Here is a 17,314-nt window from a genome sequence, read left to right as displayed (position 1 = left end):
CCGCTTAATCCGAAACTTTCACCTAAATTTACACAAGCGCGCATTATTAATCGAATCACACGCGTCCTAATGTGACTTCGCTATCAAGGCTCGTTTAGACGCGTCCGCTAATTTAGTGGAGTAGCGAGTAATTTAGTAACTTATCGTGTGCGCGGACGATAAAATTTAATCGAGCATTTTAGTAAAACGATTTAGTCGAGTAGATCCATCTTGCTAGATTTTTCTGGTCGAGGAGGCTCGTTAATCCTTTAATTTGCAGTTTCGTCTTTGCTGAAATCGTACTTCGAACATTTGTTCTATCTGTTAGTTGAATTCGAGCTTCGATTCTGTTCGATAATAAATGAAAAGAGTTTTTCCACGTTCTCAGTGTGTCCAGGTATCATCCCGTAGCATCTTCTAATTCCAATTCTTCGAGTAGACTACTCGAAGCTTCCAACGAATCTCTTCCACTTGTCCATTTTCTAACCCATACACGGTTCGTTCCGTCTAATAAAATCTGAGCAACGCTTTTGACGGCGTTATTTAGTTACACCGCACGATTACGTCGTCTGTCCATCTCTTGTGATTTTCAGAGCTCAATCGTATTAATTCGGACATTTTCTACGCACTAAACCGTTTCATATTAAGCGGCTACTCGCCACTCGACTAAATTACTGAACGTACCTGAACTAGCTTTTACACGAAGCTTTCAATGGCCGATCGATTCGCGCACATAATCCGTTTATCTGAAAATCACGCGTCAGTTGCGTCATAGCGTACAGTCGTTTGTCCCTGTCCTTTGGTAAAATTCTCCTCATTGATACGCTTCGATTTTATCGACACGATCGCTCCACGGAACATCGTGGCGCGCTGGTCGGCCAACGAAATTGGAAGACAAACGATCGTCGTCCCGTCCAGACAAGTGGATTGCGGTGATCAACGGAGACACGCGTCCGCCAGCCGTGCATCCTCGTTCGTCCGCGGTTTTCTCGAGAAAACGGCCAATAATTAAACGATTTATCACCAACCTGGGAAAACTCTCTCTTCCACCGATACAACATACGTTCGAGTGGCGGACGAAGGGAAACGGTCGCACGGTTTCGTTCGCCCTTCGCATCTCCCTACACATCCCTCGGTTATCAACTGCGCATAAATGCAATCACGTGCACCGACGCGGTGCATTACCGCTGCATCTGCCCTCTCTTGGCATTCTGTCATGTGCTCTCTCGTCTGCCCATCTGCGTCTCCCTCCATCAATGTTTCACACTAGCTCTGCTCGCTGCCGATCTTACTCTCTCCCTCTCTCTCTCTCTCTCTCTTCGAGCGCGATGCATTCGACATTAATGCTCAACACTCGACGACTCGCTGCTGCTGGTGCTACATTCGCAAAATAGGGGGCTGGTCGTACGTTTCTGTTTATACCTCGATAGATACGAATGGCTGGGCAAAGGATGAAAGAGACGCTCCCTAAAACCACCCCCACGAACCTCGCAGCTACGCTCGTTTCCCGAAGCCTCTCCTGTCCTTGCTTCCGTGAACGCTGAAAGCTCCAGTGACAACGCGAAACGCGCTTTTTTCGCCTGTACTCTGCATCGTGGGGTGCACCGAGAGGGAAGCGGAAGCGCGGATGCGCGAGGAACATACCGAGGGAAACGGTGGTGCAGAGGAGGAGGACGTGCGGAACCTGGAAAACGGCGAATAAAAGCGAGAAGAAGTACGAGAGATTTGTCACGGAGGAAGAGTTGAACGAATGGATATGAGAGATCGAGGGGAGTTGGCTGAGCTTGATATGGTGTAAAGAATAATGAGAGAGGGAAAGAGGGGGGCGGGGTAGCAAAACTGCACGAGGAACAGGGTAGAAACAAGGGGTAGAATTTAGAATGGAGATGGTGAAATGGTAATAGATCGCGATAAACAAATAGAAAAAACGAAAAAGGGGCGAAAGGGACGAACGTGGATTGGAATAATAGGAGGAGAAATTGTGGAAAAGTATGGAATAAACATGAAGGAACCATTTGGAAGGGTCGAATGAAAGGAAAGGAGGTTGAAAAGAGTTGAGTGTGGGAGGAGAGGAGGGAGTGAAGTGGACTTAAAACAGTGCAGAAAGAGCGAAGGAAAGACAAGAGTTCAAGAGTAGGGACCAAAAAGACGCATGCTAATGCGCGATGAAGCGAAGAACGGTTGAAAATACAGTCGGATGTGGCTGTGATGTTTCACTTTGTTTTCTAAACTAGGTGAACAAGGCCGTGAACGATGCGAGAAATCACAGTACCGTAAGTCAAACGTCACGTCGGATGGTTCCGTACGTTTGACACGTAAATTTCTGGCTATCGCAAAGAACCGAAACGTGTGACGATTACGAGAACAACGTTTGTTAATTCACGAACAAACCGTTCCACGATACGAACACTCGCATGTCGAGTTAGTCTATCGTAATATTTTAAGCTCAGTTAATTGCTTTGACTATATTTTACAATAGCGTCATTTGCATAGCTTTTTTACTTGCTTCTTGTTCCATTTTTTTTCGCAAACGAATGCTCTTGTCGTTGATGTATTTATTTGGAACGGGCATCGCTTAACCGACTTATCGAAAACGCTCCTGGTTTGCTTTCTCGTTACGTATCTATCCTAAAGAAGTTTTTTATACCAGTTCGATTCTTTGACTCGGTTTTTAAATCGAGGAAGAAGAGAAAACACGAGCTCAAGAGAAAATGAATCGAATCGTACCGTCGAAAAAATATTTTCTTTCTCGTGCAAAAATATATTGCCCGCTCGATATGAACGATATTTCAGCGTTTCGTAATTTTCAAAAATAATGAAAAATGGCAAGTTCGTGGCTCAAGAACGTTCACCCGCGCTGATCGATGGCGTAATTACTGATACCGTTCGTTTCATTTGTCTGCCTTCCTTTAGGAAAATAAAAAAAAAACGGAGATAATGGAAAAAAAACGAAATTGAATTTCTTTACATCTTTCTGCGAGGACGGCGAGCCATGATGACCACACTGTAGAACGTCTTAAGAAAAGGAAGAAATATAACAGTGGAATGGATAGAAACGTGGTTGTAGGCGGGGAAAGTGCGTGGGTGGAGAGTGAATCGGAGGCAAGGAAATAGATCAAGGGTGGTTTTTCTACCACTTGCTTTCCTCGACCAAGATATATCTTTGCGTGTAATTGCGTGTAACGCGTGGAAAAAGTAAACAAGATCGTTTACGGACCGGATAACGCACCTGTGCCATTCTTGTTTTTCCTATACTTCTTAAATCATGATGAAATAAATCGAAGGATTTTTCGCGAAATTAAACCATCAACGTGGTAATAACCATTGGAGTTTCCCTCTTTTTTAACCTTAGCCTTCCTAAACATCGTAATTGAATTTGACGTTGCTTTATCTTCTCGGACTAAAGCTATTTATTCGAATATAAAAAAAGAGGACGAATGTATATAGATATATGTAAAATGATAGTGCAGAAATGGCCATCTATTTGGTCATTTTACCTGATAGAAATGCGTTACGATACATCGTAAATTGCCATGATTTATCGTTGCATCGATTACGTTCTGTCTATTTTGCACTAATATTCTGTATGCATAGAATGTTAGCGTAATATTTCACGTGATGGCCCGTGACTCATAACGATTACAACGGGACTTTCCCCTAATTTTTGAGAAATATTGCTAGCTCTGCAAAATATTCCTCGATAATTCAAGTATCGAGAAGCTATCGTACTTTATTTGTACAATTAAAGAACCTACTAATATATTATTATTGCGCATAGCAAAGGCGGAAGATTTAGTTTCGTCACATAGGAAAAAAAGTACACGATACAAACGTTTAGAACATCTATAAAGAGGGATGATAATTCAAAGAAGGTGATGGATCAAATCTAGGATTAAAAAATATGTAATTATTTTCGTAAATATTCAGCTGTTTGTAAAACATTGAAATCATCGTTTGTAAGCCATTATATGAATTAAAGATACGAGAAAACTGGTAAAATTGTGTTCGAAACGTTTCGTGGCCGCAATGCTTATTATTGCATATGCTAAAATCATCGAATTTCTACGCGAACAAGCAGAAATAAACATTCGTTGAATTTCTACCCATTTGCGAAATTTCCATTGTAATCGGTGCGTAATATCATACATGGCTCCCTCGGTAGTTTGCTTTTTATTAGAAAACATTTTGCTGCTTCGTAATCTATTTAAAGCAATCTAGATAGAGAATACACATCAGATCGAAATTCTTATCCTTCGTTCTAATTAAGATAAGGATGAAATTCTCGGAGGAAAATTACCTAGCTTCCAGAAGTCGTGCCGAGAAAGAAAGACATTTGAAGCAAGGTTTTCGCGATAAAATGCATCCGACCGAACATCGAATCTTCCAAACTGCGTTATTTGTTTCTAAAACGACTTCGTTAAACCTTATCCGTCTGCCGTGGCACTCTCGTTCGCGTCAATAACGTAACAATAACGATGCTGTTATTTTTCTAACGGTCGCGTATTTCGCGACATACATACATCATATATAACTGGATACAGAACAGCGTGGAACAAAAAGTACTTAGGACCCAGGCGGCTTAGTAATTTTTCACCGCCAAGATCCAGATGAAAGATCATCAAGAAAGATCGTCCGGTGCAACCGCGAGAGAAACATATTCGTTAGCGCGAAAATGTTCAACCGGTTCTCGCTAAGGTATTGATCTTGCAACGGTTTGGATCGCGAGTTTGCGCTATCCGCGCAGCACGCCCATTGTGCCCCCACTCTTTCACGTGCTGAATGATCTCCGAAAATTCGTTGACACGATATTGCGAGACGGTGTCTAGACACGTTAATTACCTCTTCGTATTTATGCCGTTCCTATGAGCGTGCTCGACGAGGTGATTAATGGCTGAAGCAAGGAATAACGGGGATCATCCGATCGAAGAGTTTTGATCGAAGCTTCGTCGACCGCCAGACCTATCCAGTTAACCCCGATAAGGCTTCTCTGCGATTTAATCGCTAATAACGTAACTTTGTAGCTTGCGATCCCTAATTGTTTATTATATTGCAAATAAATTGGGATAATCGTGATAGAGGGAAATAATCGAAAAGAAATATACGCTTATGTACCATGGGCAATAATTCGATGTTACATTACACAACTGAATCGTATATTCCGATTGTTTGAAATAAAAGTTATTACAATCTTGATTCGCTTGTGTGGTTGAATTTTAAAATATATCAAAGATCTATTGAAAAATGTTATCTTTCGCAATGTTTTAGCAAAGATATCTGTGCGACATCGAAATTACTCTGTAGTAGGATCGTAATTTCCATTATTTTTTGGTAACATGGAAAATACTGCACGGTAGAAGAGAAGAATACAGAGAAGAATTACATTATACTATTTTATACATAGAATATAACATCGAACATCGTGAAAGGATGCCAACCAACAAAATCTTCTTATAAAAATGCTTCGAAGAAGCTATACTTCAAATGTTTTTTATCTAAAACAATAAAATGCCGACCTTCCTTCTTTTGATCGAAGCACGACGCCATTATACAGGAGCCGAAGTTTAATATTTTCCTCGTATCGCAACAGAACAAAATTCTTTTTTTTTTCATTTGCAAGAAATATATACGCTTCAACTATCAAAAATACGTTTACCAATAGAAATTAGTCGTTTCTTCTCTTTCAACGTGACGTACGAGTCGAACGAACGATGGAACAAATCATACGAGTAATCGAATATCCGTTTTTCAGACGAGATTCGTCGATGTATCGAATGTGTTCAAAATTTCCTCTCCTTTGATCGAGATTCAGTCAACGGAGGCCTGACAAGACAGATGTAAGAAATAGAAAGAATGCGCGCTATTTCTTTTCGATAAATTTCCTTGTTGTCGCGCAAACTCCACACGATTCGGAGCATATTGTGGAATCTTGCGGCTTTTTAATCGTACGAACGCGGTTCGTTCGTCCGGCTTGAGTTAATGAAAAGAACCTTTCTTTAGAAATGGATCGGGAAAGAAGAAAGGAAGCCGACGACAGAGAAGTGCACGCCGAGGAGAATTGGGATTGGAAGAAGTGCGATGTAATTAGTTGGGAATAATTTCGTTTTTCTCCAACTCCCTCGTTCGCATAATTAGAATTCCATTTTTACTTATTCGCAGCTTATTAGGTTGGCGCGAAAGTAATTCTTTCAAAGAAGAAGGTTCCCTGATTACTTCTTCTTTCGCTTATTTATCCTTTCGCGGCCAGCTTATTTTCGCTAGGATCAAATTACGATATCTTCGAAATAGTAGCAGGTACCGTTTATCGCATAATTCCCATACGCTTTTACGTATTTTTGCTTTTTTTTTATCGTTTGCGTGAAAATTGTTACATTTCTGCGGTCGTAATATAGTTTTCGTCGATGGAATTACGAAGCGTCCAATATGAATTTTATCTGCACACATTCTTGAGATTCGCGAAAAATAGTTTTGAACTTTGCACTTGGCGAACTTCGAACGAGATTCTCAACCTTATAAAACAAAGAGGTCGACGTTAATGGAGCAATTCCGAAATTATCCACTTGCGAAGTAAAATATGCAAAAGTATATTTCCGGCGAAAACGTAAAAATATTGTAGTGGTTCGGTTAACTGTCGAGTAAAATCACGTTTCATCGGGACAAGAGCATGCGTTAAAATGGTTATATCAAGTGTAAAATTTCGATTCTATCACGGGAGAATCTTCGAAATTTGAAAGTTTCGATTTCGTTATTTTCTCAAAACGGAACAGATTGTATTACCACAGACAAAGAAATTCGGTAGTTGCGGAAGTTAATCAATCCGACGAACAAAATTCGATGACCGATTGGCCGTGAATTGGAACGGGCCAAGAGGCGGGCATTGAAAGAAGCAACACCAACAAACGCGTGCCACCGCTTAAAGCAGCCACTAGGGGCAGCTTAATAAAAACAACGAGTCGGAAATTGACAGGGCCCCGTGTTCGGCGAAGCAACCAGACGAATTCAATCAATCGCGTCCAAGCGACGGATCGGCGCGGCGCGATGAATTGTGTATGATTTGCTGGTTCTCGGTTTCAAACGGGCTACCACTTCTGGGGAACAATGTAAGAACCGATCGACACGGCAAAAGCCCTCTTCTCTCCCGGCGCCGGCTGGTAAATGCATTTACAGAGGCCGACTTTTATAGGACGATTATTTCGTTACGAATTCACCGTCGAGCGGTCGTAAAGTCTGGTACACAATTATCTAATTACCGCGGCAATTACGTCGCTGAAATTTCATTAGTCGCATTAAAGACTAGGTAAGGCTAGGGACACACAATCGTCGATAGGTACACTTCGATCGACGCCGCCAGGTAACTGGATTTTAGCCGGACAGGGGAGGAAAGGGATCGAGGGCTAAATGCACGCTGAAAGCAGCTCAAGAGAAACTATATTTTGCCGCTCGTGGCAATTACAGAAAATCAGCCGGTGAATTCGCGGTGAATCTCGCGGATAACAGGCTTCCACTGTGTCGGTTTATGTGTGTGCGAGGGAGCACACGGCACGCGATTAATTTATTGACTCGCGATCGCATGATGGATAACGGCTCGTTACTCTCGAAATATGACCGGAATTGTTAAACCGCCACCAATCCCCGCTTCGCCGCCAATCTGCTCGTAAACGAAGAACAGTTTGCGCGTGGTGAATGAGACCACGTGGAAACGACAGGGATTACATCGAGAGGCTGAATTCACGGAATTTCTGGAAACGGATATTCTCAGAAAATCGTCCGGGGGAGCGAGATAACGGTAAGATAGGCGGTGCTATTTGTCTTACTTTCTCCGGCCCATTTGTGACGATACAGATCAAACGATCAATGGATATACATATAAGTATTGCGAAAATTCACCTGTTTCGAACGTTGTGGATGCCGATAATCCGCTTTCCTTATCGAAACCGAAATGGGGATATCGGTATTTCTAAAACGGTATGTAGACAACTATATATTTCAAACGGTCAATTTTTTCAATGCCGAGACGGGACAAAATACGAATGCACGTTGTTCCGATAAACAAAGATTCGTTAGCGAGTCTCGTGGAAAAAACATTTCAGAAACGTCGAAGCAGTTTGCGATTTCCGAAACGCCCAAGCAGTTTCCACGATAATCGACCACCGATCGTTAAAATTCTCGACTCTCGCAATTGCTCTGTTACCATCCCCTCTACTCCCCTTTCCCCCCAAAAAAGATAAATCCATGGCTACTCGTGGGACGAACGAATTCAATTCTCCTTGTGCACGTGGATACAACAAGAGGGAAATTCAGGCGAATCATACTATAAATTAAAGGGAAGTATTGTTGCACCGATTGCTTACGATTGATCCACTCGCGGGACCACTTTTTCCCCTTTTTTCTTTTCCGCTTTTCTTTTCTTTTTTCTTCCTCCTTTCGTTGACATTTCCGACGTTACACCTACTTCCCCTTTGTTACTATAATATTCAGAGCACGCGTCGTTATGTTTCTTCTTTATATCACAGGGGAAGTGCAAATACGAACGAGTATGAAAACAAAATTTGCTCGTTCCCACAGGGATCGTCCGGAAAATTGAAACCGTGTTAACACCATAAAGATCTATATACAACCGTTCCTTGGCGCATTTCATTCGCGTTTCAACGTTAAACGCGTTGGGTATTCCAGATCGTTGATATTTAACGCGCGCTTTTCTTCTTTCTTCGTAGTAAGCATTTCCTGTGACGTTATATGATCTTTACCATTGAAGACGGAAAATTCTTACTATTTTTACCGTTTTCGAGTGTAACAGCCACGTGTTACTCGTCTTTAATCAAATATCTGCCATTCAAAGATATTTTCTTATTGAAATTGTCAAGTTTCTATTATTTTTAATTTTGTTGCTTCGCAAGATATACATATTGTACGATCGTCCTCTTTCACTTGCTAGGTTTATCCTTTGTTCGCGTCTCGATCGTAATATTGAAACGTGTTTCTCGTACTTGTACATTTTATTATGCAACATTGATTCTATTCTACAAAGGACGTAAAGGACAGATACAGAATGAAAATGTTACAGGACAGGCGTTAAGTAATGTCGTCGATATAAAAGCGGCTTATAAAATATTTTGTTATAATTTATAACGAGAGAAGGAGGCAAGTTTAAGCCATGTAAAATCCTAATTAAAGTTATTGCCACAATTGCACACTTTCCTGCCTTTCGTACCTGCCCATGCCAAAGGGCGAAAGATCCATCATTTCTTGAGAATAACTCGCTTCCGTTCGTGCCAAAATGCAAGCGCGCCGAAACACGAGGAATTTCGAGACGCAACCACCGTGTGATCGAACCAGTTTTTCTTCTGATCTATTTTACCTGATCGATGTAATCGTTCGGTCCCGGATACGCTTTTCCATAGCGGACAATAAAACCGACAGGGTCGAAATAGTCCGCGCGCAGAGTGCCGAGAGACGGTATGCGAGTTTCCGTGTCGCACGTGTGCACACCCACTACCATGGAAAATACCTTTCTATAAAACGAAGCGTGACAGCGTTTCGAGGTACGAGCGCGCCCGTAATAATAGTCGGCTATAGCGTATATATCGGCTAATCCGATTGATCGAGCGCTAAAGCGCGTTATTATCGCCTTACATTTTCCATGCTGTGCCGTTCGTTGCATCCCTCAGACATGTCGTGTCGCCCACAGTTCATGGCCTACGTGAGCGTATACCACGTACCATACCGTGGACATGGCACTCGATCCTTTCACCTCTCTCTGGTCATCTCCTCCACCGTCTCTATGTGTCTGCCCTGGACGCATCCACATGCAATCCCGACGTTGCCCCATGGCCGCGTGTCAAGTGGTTAGGGCGATGGTCTGGTTGGAAGGGACGACGATCTGGGAAAGCATTCTTCGGCGATCGTCCAGGAAACATTAATTTTGTCGCTATAAACCTCGACTACTACCATCCTCCAAGCAAAATCATTAGTGAGAAAAGGCATAAGTAGTTTAGTTTTATCATGTTACTACGTAACTCTAATTTTAAGAAATCTCTTTTTAATTTCGTTTAATTTAGTTTGCACTTTCGTAGTATGTACGTAACCTTGTATAGAAGTTTCGTGCAACGACTACCAATTCATCCCATACTTTTAGAGTAAACTACCAATTATCGTTAGCCATAATCTCTACGTCAAAAATGCTGCTACGAAAATTCTGTGCAGGTAATGCGGCATGTAATCGCGTGTGCCTTTTCAGAAGATTTAGAGAGGAACGCTCGTCGGCAGAACTAGTAAACGAACGAAATTAAAAAATCATTCCGGAAACGGGGTTGACAAAGTCACGTTTGTGCAGCTACTAATTAGCTGAGAGGCGTATTTTTTTTTATCTACTTTTTTAGAAATATAAAGTTCCTCGGCTTGCAACGGAAGCACTTCCGTCGACGAGTAGAACTCATTTTCGAAATATCACCGGTTCTTCGAGAAACAGTCCCCTATAACGAAGCGTTAAATTCTTCGTGCAACATTTTTCAAATACCGTTCGCTATTTTGCAAAGATCTGTTTTTAGTTCATCGCATTTTCGTAGGTATCTTGTAAAATTCTTTTTTTCTTTTTCTTCCTTCTTTTTTTTCTTTTTTTTTTTTTTTTTTTTGCTTGGAAAATTTAGGAGGGTCAAGGAGTGCTTGCGGACTTTCTACTTCCTTTTTGTACTTAGCCTTGTTAAGGATCTACTTTCTCGTAAAAAGCACTACTTTTCCATCGGAAATATTAACTTAGAAATTATGATTTATATTTAAATATTTTCGTCAAGTTAAAACTCGAGCAATTTTGGAATTACGATTATTGGAATAAATAATAGATTTATTATTCGACGTAACGTGGTCGAGCAAGTTTCTAACTTTCTCCGTTACGCTCGCTATTAATTGTACCATAGACAACTGCGCCGAACGATGCTGCCTAAGATAAATGTGACAGAGATCCTATGTAAACCTAGTTTACAGTAAATTGCGATGAAATTAACTACTTGAGCATAGAGGGAAAACCTAATTAATTTGTTTACCTCGTAATCTATTGAAATTTTTAATTAAATAACGATACAACGTCATTTCGTTCACTTTACATAGTAGCTTTTACATCTCTTATTACTTTATATAACACAATTAGTTACTCTGCCATGCTTTTAAAAGCATATAAAACAAATTATGCTGGCGTTAAGCTCTCAGGCATCGATGTATGCATTTAAACGTGAATGCAATAAAAAATTCAACATCGTCGTTCGTTTTTCTAAATATACGGAAGACGAACGCCGATATGGAAAGAGAAAAAGAAATGACGCCAACGTGTACCTTTTTACATCTAAATACGCAAGTAGCTCCATCCAACTAGGAAATTCAATCATAGAATTCGATGAATCGGTCGCGCCGAAATTAAATCGCGTTCGATTCAACTTCAAACGCGATACGGAACAATATCCATGCTTCAATTAAATTTAGTAAAATGCCGATTGTAGCGTTTTTCTTCTCCCCTTTCATTCGCTCCTTTTTTCCTCTTCCCTTTTTTCTTCTTCTCTGAACCAAACGATTTTGACTCGACATTCCTGGACACAGAAATGAAAATGTACGACGAAATAAGCGCGTTCAAAGATTCTTCATCTAGGGCACTCGATACCAAAAATAGAGGAAAAGAGAGATATACGAAGCAGCGATGCTCGTCTCCGTGCAACGACCACATCGTAACTCGTGCGCGACGCGCTACCAAGAACTACATCTGTGGCCATCGAAATGAAGGAAAAATCGTCGGCTGGCGCCACGCTGGGCTAAATATCGATTCGCGTTAAAATACAATCTGCCGCCCTTGGTCCGCTGCTTATGGTTGGTGGTTGCTTAACGCTCGATTCGGCCGCTCTTCCTTTACTCTCTGTTTCGATCGGTCCAATTCCCTTCGCCGTACGAACTATAGTCGTCGGATTTAACCAGCGAAATTTTACGCCTGAAATCCGACGTTCAAACGCGAGATCGAAACATTTTAATCTGTTCTGCTCCAACGAGGTGTCATTATTAACTTGTCGATTGAACGGAAATACGAGATGCGCGTTAAACGTTATGAATATTTCTCGAGGATCGCAACGATATGCGTTCGTTTCTTTTTCCTTTTGCCGCTGCCACGCTTTCCATCGCTCGATATTATACGAATTATTTAAATCGTCCAAATGAGCGCACACGTTTGCCGCCCAAGTATATACGTATCAGTTTACACGCATATATTTAATATTAATGCGCGCATCCTGAAAGCGTATCGTCGTGCAGTTTTCGTTCGATACAAACCGCGCGCTTCAAACCGCTCCACGGGGCTGCTACTGCTTGTGGATGAGAAATTTCTATTACATTGGTCGATGTTTATAAAATTTATTGGCGTCGTGCAATACTTGACGAACCGGACATTGGAATGTTCGCGGGAAAAACTAGCGCGAGCGCAAGATTATTCATCGATCAATGTACGCAATCAACGCGTACGTTGTGATTTTGGATCATGCGAAGAAAAATGTTATCGAGAAGTTCGTTGATTCGACGAAACGAAGCTTGCTAACGTCAATCCTACAGAGATTTTGCGGTTTTCAAATTTCCCTGAAACGTTCTTTCTCTTATTGTTTATAATCTATATATGACTGATATATAAATATTTAAAGAATCTCCTCTATTTTATTATAAATTGATTTTCAAATTTCGAAATAAACACGATCAACGGAGATAAACTATCTCATAAAAACGACGTCTTGTTAATCATCTTAATTCGTAAGATTATCTCTGACAGCGTGAATTTCTTCCCAAATACGAGCTCACGTAGTATGTAAGCCGATAGCCATTACTAGCATTACGTTTAATTCCGATAATCGATATGACCCGGATACTTGCAGAAAGGATCTATAGAAAATACGCACCAGCGATATTGTAACAGCTCATAGAGTTAATACTGGATTAAGTATTCCTCTTTTGATTGAAATTGGTTGAATCTGCCGCAGCCGAATAAATTAGCCGGTGGCGCAATCGTATGCGCAAACGAAAATTATATACGACAGGGTATTATCGTAATATGGATTTAAACACGTTGAATATTAACGGGTGTACCCATCGAAAATTCAGTTTCAGTTAAATATGGCTTAAGCATTGTATTTGTAAACTTGTTAATTATAGACGCGGGATTAATCCGGTGACAAAATAGCATTGATCGCAGGCGAGCAACTAGATAATTCGTAATTCAAGTTATTTCGCGAATGTGAATGAGTTATCGATGATGAAAAAAGACAAAGAGGAAGCAAAGAGAGAAAAAAGCCAGGAAGGAAATGAAATCTAAATCGGTCCACCGCATTGTTTTTTCGCCAAACCTTCGATATTTGATTCTGCAAATTTTATCCGGGGCTGTCGTTTTTATTTGCAAGCGTTCCGAAAGCTCGCGGCACGCACCTAGAAAATCGACGTGAACTGCACCTCAAGTGGAATAAGCGCTTGAAAGGCGGACAAAAGTGCAACTTGATGCGACTCGATGATCGTTTCTAATTAAAAGTGATTTAGGCTCGCTCGTTTTCGAACTGGAAAACTGGTTTCAACGACGAGAGAGGGAAAACTGCTCACGACAGGCGGACGATTCGAGTTAAAATTCAATTTGACGCCGCTGCTCCCAAAACTCACGGTGCATCTGTCAAATTGAACTCACTTCCGAAGAGTCGCCGAATATTCCATATAACATTAATTTAGCGAATTTCTGTGTGTTCGTTTTATCTCTTATCGCGGAACCTTTAGTTTGTCGTTTTCAAATATGCGTATTGACACTATTTCTTTTTCAATAGAATTCTAATGGTTCCATTAAAATAATAACACCTCGCGTCCTTTACAATGACTTTCGTTTATCCAAATTACTCCTTTCTTTCCACGATTACTTCTCAGCTGTCCGGTCTAATGCGATTTAATTCCAGATTAATGCATTCGTCTCTACTTCGCTGTAAACATCTGTTTTCACCGCTAGTTTCGCAATGTTGGCTTTCCTTTTTCTTTCGCAATTTAAACTCAGAGTACCGAAATACCGAAAGTTGCGGATTTTTGCTTAAACAAGTTTGAACGACAGTGGTAATCCTATATACACGTGAAATATCATCGAAAGCCAATGATTCTATGCGAGAAAATTATAACAGAGATGTAGAATAATGCTGTTTTCAATCGAAGCTACGGTTTCAAATAAATCAAAGATTCGTTGTACGTTTATCGTACATTTATCGAATATGGGCATTTTCGGGCAACGTTCTATAGACAAACGATAAATATTGCGGTAAATAATAAAACCACGATCAATTTTGCTAACAAATTATCTTTCGCCGGTATAACAATGGCTTGCGTATTTTTCTTCGGTAAAAACATTGTTAAGGATTCTGTTTTTTGCTTTTGTAAATAATTTCCCGTTTCGAGTATTCTTTTCTTTGTTTCAATTTCCCGCCGTAAATTCGATACTTCGAACGAAATAAACTGCGTGATAAATATTTCTTATTTTTTACGTAGAATCGGCTAGTAACTTAGATATCGGTCGGTAACTTAGATATGTCGTTCGTCATAGTCGAGCGCAAATCAGAAACTTCGTTGGAACGTTTAATTCAAATAGGCCGGTAATTATACGGTCAGTGCTCTTCGTAATACCGCCACTACGCTCTTTCTTTCCTCCCCGTCCACTTAGTAGGGGTTTTCATCAGCATTCCGTAGACTGTACATTTCCGGCGAATCCCCATTGTCCTCCGTTTATCGTGTACAAAGCAACGAGTACGAGTTCCGACTATTCTTCTTCGTCTGAAATCGGCTTCTAAACGTTACTCTAATGCCGGGGGGATCTGCTTTTGGTCGTATTACACATTGTTCTACTTTGACCGTCAACCGCCCTCCATTATCTAGTGGAATCGTTGGGTCGACCGAACACCGACTACGAGGATCCGCTTGAAGGGTGTTGGTGAACACTGGCGAGACGAAAAATTAGTTTTCCGTTAAATTACGACAGTGACGTGATTCATGCATGAGAACGGCCGAAGTGGCTGGTCGGTGGAGGGGGGGTTCGAAATGTAAACGGATCTTATCTCGGTCGATGAAACACGTCGTTCGATATTCCGATACTAGGCAACCATCGCCATCACCGTTGGCTCCAAGGGTATCGAGGCCTGGCATAATGGAATTCCTCGTTATATAAATTTCGGTGCACATTTTTCTGGCACCCATCGATCTCGCCGGTCTTCCATTTTCCTGGCTTTTCTCTTTTAAAGTCGACGTATGTACTAACCTGCTCGTACACTCATCCGCTTTCGCTCTCTCTATACACGTATGTACTTATTGTATATATGTGTATATATCTCTGTCTCTCTCGTTCTTTTTCGCTTCACGGCCTCGCGCTTTGTTTCATTCCGTTTCTACGAATAGCCGCTCGATTCCTCGAACGTTTTTCCAGAGAAACGGGGAGAAAACGGAATTCCATCGATAACTGTGAATCCAGCGTCGTTCTTTAAATGATTTTATCTCGCCGAGCAAAACGCTGGCAGCGGATAAAAAGGGATTCCCGTCGATTAACTTCCGCTACGCTTTTGTCTGTGGATCGCGAGCCAGAGGAGTAGTAGCGGATCATCTGGAACGGTACTTTGGTGAGGCTTTGAGTACTCGGATATCCGCGAAGTCGAATATCTGCGATATGGTTGTTTCGATACGATCGAACGGAAAGATTCGCGAAATGGTCAGCATTCGATGTATTTAAGCGATCTTCGACCATAGAATTTAACGAACGATCGAGGATAGCGACGAGCATATCGATATGGCATACGGTTGATTGTTTGCGCGGCGTTCGACACGACGACGACCGAGATGCGTCGATCATAGTCGATCTTTCGCATCGATAGATGGCTCTGCCGTCTAACGATCGCATTACATCGTACGCTGCCATGGACCGTTACTCGGAATGCGATTGCAGAAGTCTACGCTTGTTTACCTCTAATAAACCGTTCGTTTTAGTGCACTTTAGCCGTGATTTTCTATTTTACGTTGGCGATTGGCGTCCGTTGCTTGTAGTTTCTTGCTCGTGTACGTTACAGAACGAACCTTTTATCTAAAGAGTCGTTAATTCGAGCACAAATTAGGACGCAGCAGCATAGACGATGACAGCAGCATTCGGCCTCTGTGTTTTCCAACGCGAGCGATATTTCGAGCGATATTTTCATACGAGGTTAAGTTCCTTTTCAAAGTGAGTGCAGACAATGAATATAGTGAAATTGTGGAATACGTGTCTCGTGCGACAACTGATATTCGTCGATTCCCTGGTGATACGCGGTGAGTGTGCATTCTGTCTATTTCATTAAAAACGCAAATACATACATCACGATTTACATATTTACGCAACGAATTAGCACGTTTTTAACGTACACGATACTAAGAACTGTGAGGAAATTTTCGACTAACTTGATTCGTTGTCGCACGTGTATCTCAGCAAATGTCCAATTTTTCTCAGTCTATAAAAATTGCCAGCGTGGATTTCGCGAAATTCAATTTCCATGTCAAGGGTTGCTTGATTTTTCAATTTCTTTTTATTGCTAACCGAATCAAACTTCGTTCGCCGTAAAGTGGCGTGACGAGAAGAGTTCTCGTCGAGACTCTTACCTGCGACGTTCCGTCGTCCCGTGCATCAGTCCTTTAAAAAGCACGAAACAGGGTAGAGAAGTTATGACGATGGAACAACGGACGGGTATCATCGTCGCGGCAGAATTTCCCGACAGCCGGCTGTTTCGAAATTTATCAGATAAGCGTGCAAGGGGGCTCGTAAGATCGAAAAAATACACAGGCGGAAAGGAATACATAATCAACGAGAACAGAATAAGATCTCGCAGTATAGTTATTCCAGTCTTGTCGTTTATCTTGTCGTTCTTTGCCTGTCATTCGGCCGCGTTGATCAGTGTACTCCACAAACGGAGACAGATGTCACTTTGTAACATTACGTTCGCTTATCGGTAAATTTATTGACTTTTTATCGAGAACGCATTGAACTCGTTTCTTTATTCTTTATAAAGTGTTACGATCATAGGGAAATATACTGGATGTAGCCAATGTATATTCGAAGAATGGAAAATTAGCGGAGGCATCAGAGTTTAAGAAATCACGAATATTTAAAATGTATGGGACATGTGTTAAAAATGATTAATAAACATTTCATACCTTCGATATTTGTTCACAAAAAACTGTTATTTTCTCAGCAAGACACGCTTTTTGTGTCTCTCAGAGACAACTACACACATTTTGAAATGTTTCGAACGAGTCAGAGTTGTAACTGTAATGAGTAGAATATTTTATT

The 17,314-nt window shown here is 41.3% G+C and overlaps 1 protein-coding gene across 7 annotated transcripts in view; it reads left to right on the top strand.

Annotated features, from left to right (window-relative positions):
- The window catches only part of LOC126918565 (leucine-rich repeat-containing protein 4C-like), a 279,614-nt gene that overhangs the window by 124,280 nt on the left and 138,020 nt on the right, over positions 1-17,314 (top strand). Inside the window, exon 1 of one of the 7 annotated variants that reach the window (XM_050726617.1) lies at positions 12,630-16,299. The exons of 5 other annotated variants lie outside the window; for them this stretch is intronic. The gene's annotated coding sequence lies outside the window, so the exon portion shown is untranslated. Of the gene's footprint in view, positions 1-12,629; positions 16,300-17,314 lie in introns of those variants that run through there. One more of the 7 variants, XM_050726616.1, reaches the window with a different exon arrangement.

The sequence above is a fragment of the Bombus affinis genome, chromosome 7 (genome assembly GCF_024516045.1).
Source record: "Bombus affinis isolate iyBomAffi1 chromosome 7, iyBomAffi1.2, whole genome shotgun sequence".
Classification (NCBI taxonomy): Eukaryota; Metazoa; Arthropoda; class Insecta; order Hymenoptera; family Apidae; genus Bombus; species Bombus affinis.
Note: the sequence above shows the minus strand (reverse complement) of the source record. Positions and strands in the feature narration are given on the sequence as shown.